Raw genomic sequence first — 11391 nt, forward strand, 5'->3', positions numbered from 1 at the left:
ACCAACATTCATAAACAACAAGTGCAACTTGCAGCTCAAACAGGAGAACATGTTCCAGTTGTTAGCATGGCCCTCAGACGTGATCACCACTCTGATTACAGACGATACAACAAATCCACATCCAGCGAAGTCGCAATGATCTTTGTCAACGAAGATGGGGAACCACCATTCCAATGAGACATCAGAATCTATCCTAAGAATCCTGAAGATCCAAACCAGCCATTTATTAACCTTACCATTCTAAGCCCAAACATGGATCCTATGACATATGCACTTCTTTTCCCTTATGGGAAACCTGGCTGGCAACCTAATTGGCAATGTCATTCTTACAATGGAGCATAACGCAATCAAGTTCGCAACTATGTTACCATGTTACAGTACAAAGCCGCCTTAACAGCCATTCGAAATTAATTCAGCCCCATAATGTCAGCAGGAAAATTAACACAACAGTGGTTAGTCGATTCCTATCTTCAGGTTAAGGCAAATAGATTAAACTACATTCGTCACAATCATTATTGATTATGAGAAGAAAAGTATCAGGGGCTAGCTGACCACGTTGCAAACATGGCAGACCATAATAACACCGCAGCTGATGTTCCCGTTATTCTACCATCAAGCTTTGAAGGTTCACCAAGACATGCACAAATGTTGCTGTGATGCTATGTCCATTTTTTGAAAGTGGGGAGAACCAGATGTTTTCGTTATGTTCACCGCTAATCCAACTTGGCCAGAAATCATCGAAAACTTAAGGCCAGACGAACATACTTCTGATAGACCTGACTTATTTGCACGCGTCTTCAAAATCAAACTTGATGCACTTATGGATGACTTAACCAAACATAGCCTTTTTGGACAGGCAAAAGCCTTTGTCTATGTCTATACGCTGTATGCTACATGGTCCATGCAGCACAAATAATCCACGAGTATCCTGCATGAAAGATGACAAATGTACCAAGCAATTTCCAAAAGATTTTAATGAAAACACCATCATAAACATTCATACATATCCTGTGTACCGACGTTGACCTCAAGAAACAGTAGAAGTTCGAGGCGTACTTATGTCCAACCAAAATGTCCCATACAATCCATACTTGGCCCAAAAGTACAATGCACACATAAACGTGGAAGTGTGCCCATCACTTTACACTATCAAGTACATCTACAAGTACTGTACATTTTTAAGGGTTTTGATAGTGCTAATTAGAGATGAGCGGGTTCGGTTCCTCGGAATCCGAACCCGCCCGAACTTCATGTTTTTTTTCACGGGTCCGAGCGACTCGGATCTTCCCGCCTTGCTCGGTTAACCCGAGCGCGCCCGAACGTCATCATGACGCTGTCGGATTCTCGCGAGGCTCGGATTCTATCGCGAGACTCGGATTCTATATAAGGAGCCGCGCGTCGCCGCCATTTTCACTCGTGCATTGAGATTGATAGGGAGAGGACGTGTCTGGCGTCCTCTCCATTAGAATAGAGATAGATTAGATAGAGAGAGAGAGATTGTGCAGAGTCGCAGACAGAGTTAGTTTACCACAGTCAGTGACCAGTGCAGTTGCTAGTTAACTTTTATTTAATATAATATATCCGTTCACTTCTCTCTGCTATATCCGTTCTCTGCCTGAAAAAAAAAACGATACACAGCACAGTCAGTCACACAGTGTGACTCAGTCTGTGTGCACTCAGCTCAGCCCAGTGTGCTGCACAGTCATCAATGTATAAATTAAAAGCTTATAATTAATTGTGGGGGAGACTGGGGAGCACTGCAGGTTGTTAGCAGGAGCCAGGAGTACAATTATATTAATTAACAGTGCACACTTTTGCTGCAGGAGTGGTGACCAGTGCCTGACCACCAGTATAGTATTGTTGTATACTACTAATATCTCTTTAAATATCAACCAGTCTATATTAGCAGCAGACACAGTACAGTGCGGTAGTTCACGGCTGTGGCTACCTCTGTGTCGGCACACGGCAGGCAGTCCGTCCGACCAGAATTGTATTATTTATTATTATATACCTACCACCTAACCGTGGTTTTTTTTTCATTCTTTATACCGTCATAGTGTCATCCTAATTGTTACGAGTATACTACTATCTCTTTATCAACCAGTGTACAGTGCGGTAGTTCACGGCTGTGGCTACCTCTGTGTCGGCACACGGCAGGCAGTCCGTCCGACCAGAATTGTATTATTTATTATTATATACCTACCACCTAACCGTGGTTTTTTTTTCATTCTTTATACCGTCATAGTGTCATCCTAATTGTTACGAGTATACTACTATCTCTTTATCAACCAGTGTACAGTGCGGTAGTTCACGGCTGTGGCTACCTCTGTGTCGGCACACGGCAGGCAGTCCGTCCGACCAGAATTGTATTATTTATTATTATATACCTACCACCTAACCGTGGTTTTTTTTTCATTCTTTATACCGTCATAGTGTCATCCTAATTGTTACGAGTATACTACTATCTCTTTATCAACCAGTGTACAGTGCGGTAGTTCACGGCTGTGGCTACCTCTGTGTCGGCACACGGCAGGCAGTCCGTCCGACCAGAATTGTATTATTTATTATTATATACCTACCACCTAACCGTGGTTTTTTTTTTCATTCTTTATACCGTCATAGTGTCATCCTAATTGTTACGAGTATACTACTATCTCTTTATCAACCAGTGTACAGTGCGGTAGTTCACGGCTGTGGCTACCTCTGTGTCGGCACACGGCAGGCAGTCCGTCCGACCAGAATTGTATTATTTATTATTATATACCTACCACCTAACCGTGGTTTTTTTTTCATTCTTTATACCGTCATAGTGTCATCCTAATTGTTACGAGTATACTACTATCTCTTTATCAACCAGTGTACAGTGCGGTAGTTCACGGCTGTGGCTACCTCTGTGTCGGCAGTCGGCAGGCAGTCCGTCCATCCATAATTGTATTATTATTATAATATATACCACCTAACCGTGGTTTTTTTATACCACCTAACCGTGGCAGTCCGTCCATAATTGTATACTAGTATCCAATCCATCCATCTCCATTGTTTACCTGAGGTGCCTTTTAGTTCTGCCTATAAAATATGGAGAACAAAAAAGTTGAGGTTCCAAAATTAGGGAAAGATCAAGATCCACTTCCACCTCGTGCTGAAGCTGCTGCCACTAGTCATGGCCGAGACGATGAAATGCCAGCAACGTCGTCTGCCAAGGCCGATGCCCAATGTCATAGTACAGAGCATGTCAAATCCAAAACACCAAATATCAGAAAAAAAAGGACTCCAAAACCTAAAATAAAATTGTCGGAGGAGAAGCGTAAACTTGCCAATATGCCATTTACCACACGGAGTGGCAAGGAACGGCTGAGGCCCTGGCCTATGTTCATGGCTAGTGGTTCAGCTTCACATGAGGATGGAAGCACTCAGCCTCTCGCTAGAAAACTGAAAAGACTCAAGCTGGCAAAAGCACCGCAAAGAACTGTGCGTTCTTTGAAATCCCAAATCCACAAGGAGAGTCCAATTGTGTCGTTTGCGATGCCTGACCTTCCCAACACTGGACGTGAAGAGCATGCGCCTTCCACTATTTGCATGCCCCCTGCAAGTGCTGGAAGGAGCACCCGCAGTCCAGTTCCTGATAGTCAGATTGAAGATGTCAGTGTTGAAGTACACCAGGATGAGGAGGATATGGGTGTTGCTGGCGCTGGGGAGGAAATTGACCAGGAGGATTCTGATGGTGAGGTGGTTTGTTTAAGTCAGGCACCCGGGGAGACACCTGTTGTCCGTGGGAGGAATATGGCCGTTGACATGCCAGGTGAAAATACCAAAAAAATCAGCTCTTCGGTGTGGAGGTATTTCACCACAAATGCGGACAACAGGTGTCAAGCCGTGTGTTCCCTTTGTCAAGCTGTAATAAGTAGGGGTAAGGACGTTAACCACCTCGGAACATCCTCCCTTATACGTCACCTGCAGCGCATTCATAATAAGTCAGTGACAAGTTCAAAAACTTTGGGTGACAGCGGAAGCAGTCCACTGACCAGTAAATCCCTTCCTCTTGTAACCAAGCTCACGCAAACCACCCCACCAACTCCCTCAGTGTCAATTTCCTCCTTCCCCAGGAATGCCAATAGTCCTGCAGGCCATGTCACTGGCAAGTCTGACGAGTCCTCTCCTGCCTGGGATTCCTCCGATGCATCCTTGCGTGTAACGCCTACTGCTGCTGGCGCTGCTGTTGTTGCCGCTGGGAGTCGATGGTCATCCCAGAGGGGAAGTCGTAAGCCCACTTGTACTACTTCCAGTAAGCAATTGACTGTTCAACAGTCCTTTGCGAGGAAGATGAAATATCACAGCAGTCATCCTACTGCAAAGCGGATAACTGAGGCCTTGGCATCCTGGGTGGTGAGAAACGTGGTTCCGGTATCCATCATTACTGCAGAGCCAACTAGAGACTTGTTGGAGGTACTGTGTCCCCGGTACCAAATACCATCTAGGTTCCATTTCTCTAGGCAGGCGATACCGAAAATGTACACAGACCTCAGAAAAAGAGTCACCAGTGTCCTAAAAAATGCAGCTGTACCCAATGTCCACTTAACCACGGACATGTGGACAAGTGGAGCAGGGCAGGGTCAGGACTATATGACTGTGACAGCCCACTGGGTAGATGTATGGACTCCCGCCGCAAGAACAGCAGCGGCGGCACCAGTAGCAGCATCTCGCAAACGCCAACTCTTTCCTAGGCAGGCTACGCTTTGTATCACCGCTTTCCAGAATACGCACACAGCTGAAAACCTCTTACGGCAACTGAGGAAGATCATCGCGGAATGGCTTACCCCAATTGGACTCTCCTGTGGATTTGTGGCATCGGACAACGCCAGCAATATTGTGTGTGCATTAAATCTGGGCCAATTCCAGCACGTCCCATGTTTTGCACATACCTTGAATTTGGTGGTGCAGAATTTTTTAAAAAACGACAGGGCCGTGCAAGAGATGCTGTCGGTGGCCAGAAGAATTGCGGGACACTTTCGGCGTACAGGCACCACGTACAGAAAACTGGAGCACCACCAAAAACTACTGAACCTGCCCTGCCATCATCTGAAGCAAGAAGTGGTAACGAGGTGGAATTCAACCCTCTATATGCTTCAGAGGTTGGAGGAGCAGCAAAAGGCCATTCAAGCCTATACAATTGAGCACGATATAGTAGGTGGAATGCACCTGTCTCAAGTGCAGTGGAGAATGATTTCAACGTTGTGCAAGGTTCTGATGCCCTTTGAACTTGCCACACGTGAAGTCAGTTCAGACACTGCCAGCCTGAGTCAGGTCATTCCCCTCATCAGGCTTTTGCAGAAGAAGCTGGAGGCATTGAAGGAGGAGCTAACACGGAGCGATTCCGCTAGGCATGTGGGACTTGTGGATGCAGCCCTTAATTCGCTTAACAAGGATTCACGGGTGGTCAATCTGTTGAAATCAGAGCACTACATTTTGGCCACCGTGCTCGATCCTAGATTTAAAGCCTACCTTGGATCTCTCTTTCCGGCAGACACAGGTCTGCTGGGGTTGAAAGACCTGCTGGTGACAAAATTGTCAAGTCAAGCGGAACGCGACCTGTCAACATCTCCTCCTTCACATTCTCCCGCAACTGGGGGTGCGAGGAAAAGGCTCAGAATTCCGAGCCCACCCGCTGGCGGTGATGCAGGGCAGTCTGGAGCGACTGCTGATGCTGACATCTGGTCCGGACTGAAGGACCTGACAACGATTACGGACATGTCGTCTACTGTCACTGCATATGATTCTCTCAACATTGATAGAATGGTGGAGGATTATATGAGTGACCGCATCCAAGTAGGCACGTCACACAGTCCGTACTTATACTGGCAGGAAAAAGAGGCAATTTGGAGGCCCTTGCACAAACTGGCTTTATTCTACCTAAGTTGCCCTCCCACAAGTGTGTACTCCGAAAGAGTGTTTAGTGCCGCCGCTCACCTTGTCAGCAATCGGCGTACGAGGTTACATCCAGAAAATGTGGAGAAGATGATGTTCATTAAAATGAATTATAATCAATTCCTCCGCGGAGACATTGACCAGCAGCAATTGCCTCCACAAAGTACACAGGGAGCTGAGATGGTGGATTCCAGTGGGGACGAATTGATAATCTGTGAGGAGGGGGATGTACACGGTGATATATCGGAGGGTGAAGATGAGGTGGACATCTTGCCTCTGTAGAGCCAGTTTGTGCAAGGAGAGATTAATTGCTTCTTTTTTGGGGGGGGTCCAAACCAACCCGTCATATCAGTCACAGTCGTGTGGCAGACCCTGTCACTGAAATGATGGGTTGGTTAAAGTGTGCATGTCCTGTTTTGTTTATACAACATAAGGGTGGGTGGGAGGGCCCAAGGATAATTCCATCTTGCACCTCTTTTTTCTTTTCTTTTTCTTTGCATCATGTGCTGATTGGGGTGGGTTTTTTGGAAGGGACACCCTGCGTGACACTGCAGTGCCACTCCTAGATGGGCCCGGTGTTTGTGTCGGCCACTAGGGTCGCTAATCTTACTCACACAGCTACCTCATTGCGCCTCTTTTTTTCTTTGCGTCATGTGCTGTTTGGGGAGGGTTTTTTGGAAGGGACATCCTGCGTGACACTGCAGTGCCACTCCTAGATGTGCCCGGTGTTTGTGTCGGCCACTAGGGTCGCTAATCTTACTCACACAGTCAGCTACCTCATTGCGCCTCTTTTTTTCTTTGCGTCATGTGCTGTTTGGGGAGGGTTTTTTGGAAGGGCCATCCTGCGTGACACTGCAGTGCCACTCCTAGATGGGCCCGGTGTTTGTGTCGGCCACTAGGGTCGCTAATCTTACTCACACAGCTACCTCATTGCGCCTCTTTTTTTCTTTGCGTCATGTGCTGTTTGGGGAGGGTTTTTTGGAAGGGACATCCTGCGTGACACTGCAGTGCCACTCCTAGATGGGCCCGGTGTTTGTGTCGGCCACTAGGGTCGCTTATCTTACTCACACAGCGACCTCGGTGCAAATTTTAGGACTAAAAATAATATTGTGAGGTGTGAGGTATTCAGAATAGACTGAAAATGAGTGTAAATTATGGTTTTTGAGGTTAATAATACTTTGGGATCAAAATGACCCCCAAATTCTATGATTTAAGCTGTTTTTTAGTGTTTTTTGAAAAAAACACCCGAATCCAAAACACACCCGAATCCGACAAAAAAAATTCGGTGAGGTTTTGCCAAAACGCGTTCGAACCCAAAACACGGCCGCGGAACCGAACCCAAAACCAAAACACAAAACCCGAAAAATTTCAGGCGCTCATCTCTAGTGCTAATGTGGTCATAACACCAAATGGTCAGCCACAGCAACAGTACAATGAAATACAACATTTTATTGACTGTCGCTATGTAATCCCTCCAGAAGCTATTTGACGATTACGAGAATATGTCATGCACAAACGCTCACACGCTGTAATAAGACTTCCAGTACATCTACCTCACCAGCAAACAATCATCTTTGAAGAAGAACATGAAGAAAAAGCTCTCCTTGCAGCACAAACTGGCAAAACTAAACTTGAATCTTGGTTTGAACTCAACGCACAACAATGGCTGTACACAGAAATTCCATATTACTACGTTTATACGCATGGCAATTGGGAAAAAAGAAAACAAGGCGGTGATAAAATTGTGGCCAGAATGTATACAGTCAGTGTCAAAAATGAAGAACGCTTCTACCTACACATGTTACTTCTACATGTTCCCGTTGCAATCAGTTTCCAATCATTGCGCACAGTCAATACTGTCCCCTGTGAAACCTTTAAAGCAGCTGCTTTTGCACAAGGATTTCTCGCATCCGATTACGAATGGCATCACTGTTTAACATATGGAGCCACTTACCTTATGGCTTAACAGTTAAGGGAAATGTTCTCATATATCTGCTGCTTTTGTCAGCCGGCTTAACCACTACGATTGTGGGAAGATCACCTAAAGCAGAGATTTTCAACCTTTCCTGACTCGCGGCACGCCTAACAAGTCTTTAAAATTCCCAAGGCACGCTATCAGTTACCCATGGGGGGGGGGGGGGGGTGTAACACATTAGTCCCCACAGATATCAAATACATTAGCCTCAAACACACTGCCCCCCCCCCCCACACACACACACACACAGTAATGGCACACACACTGCCCCCCTCACATCCCCCTCAGTAATGGCACACACACTGCCCCCCTCACAGCCCCTATTGTAATGGCACACACACACTGCCCCCCCCCTACACACACACACACACACACACACACAGTAATGGCACAGACACTGCCCCCCTCACAGCCCCCATTGTAATGGCACACACACAGTGCCCCCCTTACACACACACACACACAGTAATGGCACACACACTGCCCCCACAGTAATGGCACACACACACACTGCCCCCTCCTCCCCTGTAATAGTATAGTACTCACAGCCCCACTGTAATGTCAGTCCGGAGTCCTGTATATCTGAGCTGTAGTAGGATTAGGATGAGCACAGCAGTGCAGGGCAGTCCGCACGCAGCAGCATACACCAGCACCAAGCGCGGGCGGAAATGAGACGTAGCATGAGTGACCAATCAGCACGTCACCATAGGTCACGGACTGGGCAGCAGGAGAGCTGACTGTGCTGCCCGTGCACGACGGCAGGAGAAGGATCCATTTATCTTTAGCGAGCGGCGGAGCACTGTCGGCGAGCGGCGGAGCACTGTGCAGGGCATCTCTGGTGGCCGGTGAGCCACGCGAGCGGCAGGCTGCGGCACACCTGACAACCGCTGGCGGCACACTAGTGTGCCGCGGCACACCGGTTGAAAAACGCTGACCTAAAGGATCTGACTCTTGACTTTATGCCACACAATTCTGAAAACATTGCACAAAACAAAGCACTACACAAGATTAACACAATCCTAAAACAACTTGAATTATCATGTACAGTGCTTGGTTTGCCAACTCCAACAGGTCATGCACCACCAGAACAGCAATATAATCTCATTGAAGAAGCACACGAGGCTCAGAAACGCATTGCAATGCTCAACAAGCAGCAGTTACATGTATTCAACACAATTATCATGGCAGTGGATAACAGCCATCTTACCAACCAAGGATTTTATCTAGATGGGCCCAGGGGCTCAGGTAAAGCATTCCTGTACACCACACTCATAGCATACATACAAGGGAAGGGTAAAATAGTATTGCCATTTGCAACCACTGGAATTGCCGCTACCTTACTCAAAGGAGGATGCACTGTTCACAGTGGATTCAAACTTTCTGTCCCACTGCTTGATACCTGTTTCTTCCCTGCACCGAACGTCACCAGAAGCTGAAGTATTACGTCAAGCAACCCTCATCATTATTGACGAAATAACTATGCTTCCAAAACATGGACTGCACTGTATTGACACACTCCTACGTGACATCATGAACATAAACACACCATTTGGAAACAAAATTATCGTCTTGGGGGGGAAATTTCAGACAAACACTTCCAGTTGTTCCAAGAGGCACCCAAACAGATATTCTTGAATGCTGCATTAAAGCAAGTCACCTGTGGAAACATTTCACTCATCTCACTCTTACAACCAAAATGTGCACGGAAGGACAAGTGGAACACAATAAATGGCTTCTACACACTGGAATGGGAACTGTGGCACAAATCCCCAATTTCTACGACAATACCACCATTCAAATCGCACAACATATGGTCACCACGGACGATCTTATAGCAACTATTTTTTCAAATGTCCACGACATGTTGGAGGATGACCTAGCAAAACGAGTCATTGTTGCACCCACAAAGGCACACACACTCGATATGAACCGAAAAATGATTGAATTAATAGCTGGGAATGCAACCATTTATTACAGCGCAGACTCTGTTGTCACGGAAGATCCAAACGACACTTTAACCTTCCCCCTTGATTTTCTACACAACCAAACACCCTCAGGAATGCCTCCACATGTCCTGCTATTTAAAAAAAAGTCATTATAATGCTTTTACACAACCTTAACACACAAAAGGGATTGTGTAATGGCACACAATTAATTGTAGAAGTCCTGGAACCAAAGCGACGTTGTCCTTATTCCCCGGATTGAATTAGCTCCAACTGATACCACATTACCATTTATCCTACGCCGTAGAGAGTTTCCTATACTTCCAGCTTACGCGATAACCATCAACAAATCACAAGGACAAACTTTTGAGCATGTTGGAATTCTTCTTCAGACATCCGTGTTCTCACATGGCCAACTGTACATCGCATTATCTCGCTCTCGCAAAGAACATCACTCATTACACTAACCAAACAACAAGGACAGCAACTTGGTGACGACCGTCACTTTACTAAAAATGTAGTTTTCAATCAAGTTTTTCAAATGTAAAACATGTCTTCAGATACTTTTCGTGACCAACGATGTTTAGTATACATGTAATTTACACCTAGAATCTGTACATCCTCCCCTGCAGACACTGTTCACCCACTCACAAGACCCTACACCCCATTCACCATCACATTCCCTGTTGTCATGCTATATTTAACCAAGAGCAAAACTCCCATTCCACCAAAACAAACTATACAACTACTATTCTACACCTTAACGTTTCTGTAGGGATTACGGGGGTGTAGTCCTTTATGACGGTGTGAAGAACGCCCTTAGGGCACGATGAATTACCTAGTTATAAATACTTACCTATTATATACATATTTACCCTTTAGAAGAAGAATAATTAGTGCTGTGAACCTTGGGACTGAGTACGTTTTTAAATCCAGTACCTTACAGATACATACAGAGCAGCCATCAGGGGGGGACTGTGGGGACTGGAGTCCCGGGCCCTTATAGAGAGGGGGGTCCACCTCAGGATCCTACAGCCAATACCTGGAGAGCTGCACCGGCAGCGCAACAACAGCGGGCTGATTGGCAGGGAGGACTTAAAACAAGCCTTCCCTGCGCATCAGCTCTGTAAATCATTTATGCAGGTCTGCAATGCTCCACCTATATGTAAAGTCATGATATGTAACATCACATAGGGGTGGAGCAGTGAGGCAGAATATTTTTTGTTTGGTGGAGGGGCCCTATCTATTTTGTCAGTCCTGGGCCCTATAGTTTCTGATGGCAGCCCTGGATACATATCCTAATATCTTGTACACTTACCTGGAATTGATTTTCCAACAGCTACAAATATTTTGTACACTTACCTGAAACTGATTTTCCAACAGATATTATATTAGCAATACTTACCCATAGAAGCATTTCAATTTTCACGGCTACTGTGTCCCATCCTCAGTTGTGGAACATAACTAAATTAGAATATAACAGAAGGGTAGCGTGCCTTGATTTTAGCATCACCAATTGTACACTGTGTTCACTATATGTATTGTGTGTAT

The 11391-nt window shown here is 45.9% G+C and overlaps 2 pseudogenes; both read left to right on the plus strand.

Moving 5' to 3' along the window:
* Positions 1 to 564: 564 nt before the first annotated feature.
* On the plus strand, positions 565 to 7888 carry LOC134929559 (uncharacterized; annotated as a pseudogene).
* Positions 7889 to 8856: 968 nt separating this feature from the next.
* LOC134929560 (uncharacterized) lies at positions 8857 to 9998 on the plus strand (annotated as a pseudogene).
* The last annotated feature ends 1393 nt before the right edge of the window (positions 9999 to 11391 follow it).

The sequence above is a fragment of the Pseudophryne corroboree genome, chromosome 5 (assembly GCF_028390025.1).
Source record: "Pseudophryne corroboree isolate aPseCor3 chromosome 5, aPseCor3.hap2, whole genome shotgun sequence".
Lineage (NCBI taxonomy): Eukaryota > Metazoa > Chordata > Amphibia > Anura > Myobatrachidae > Pseudophryne > Pseudophryne corroboree.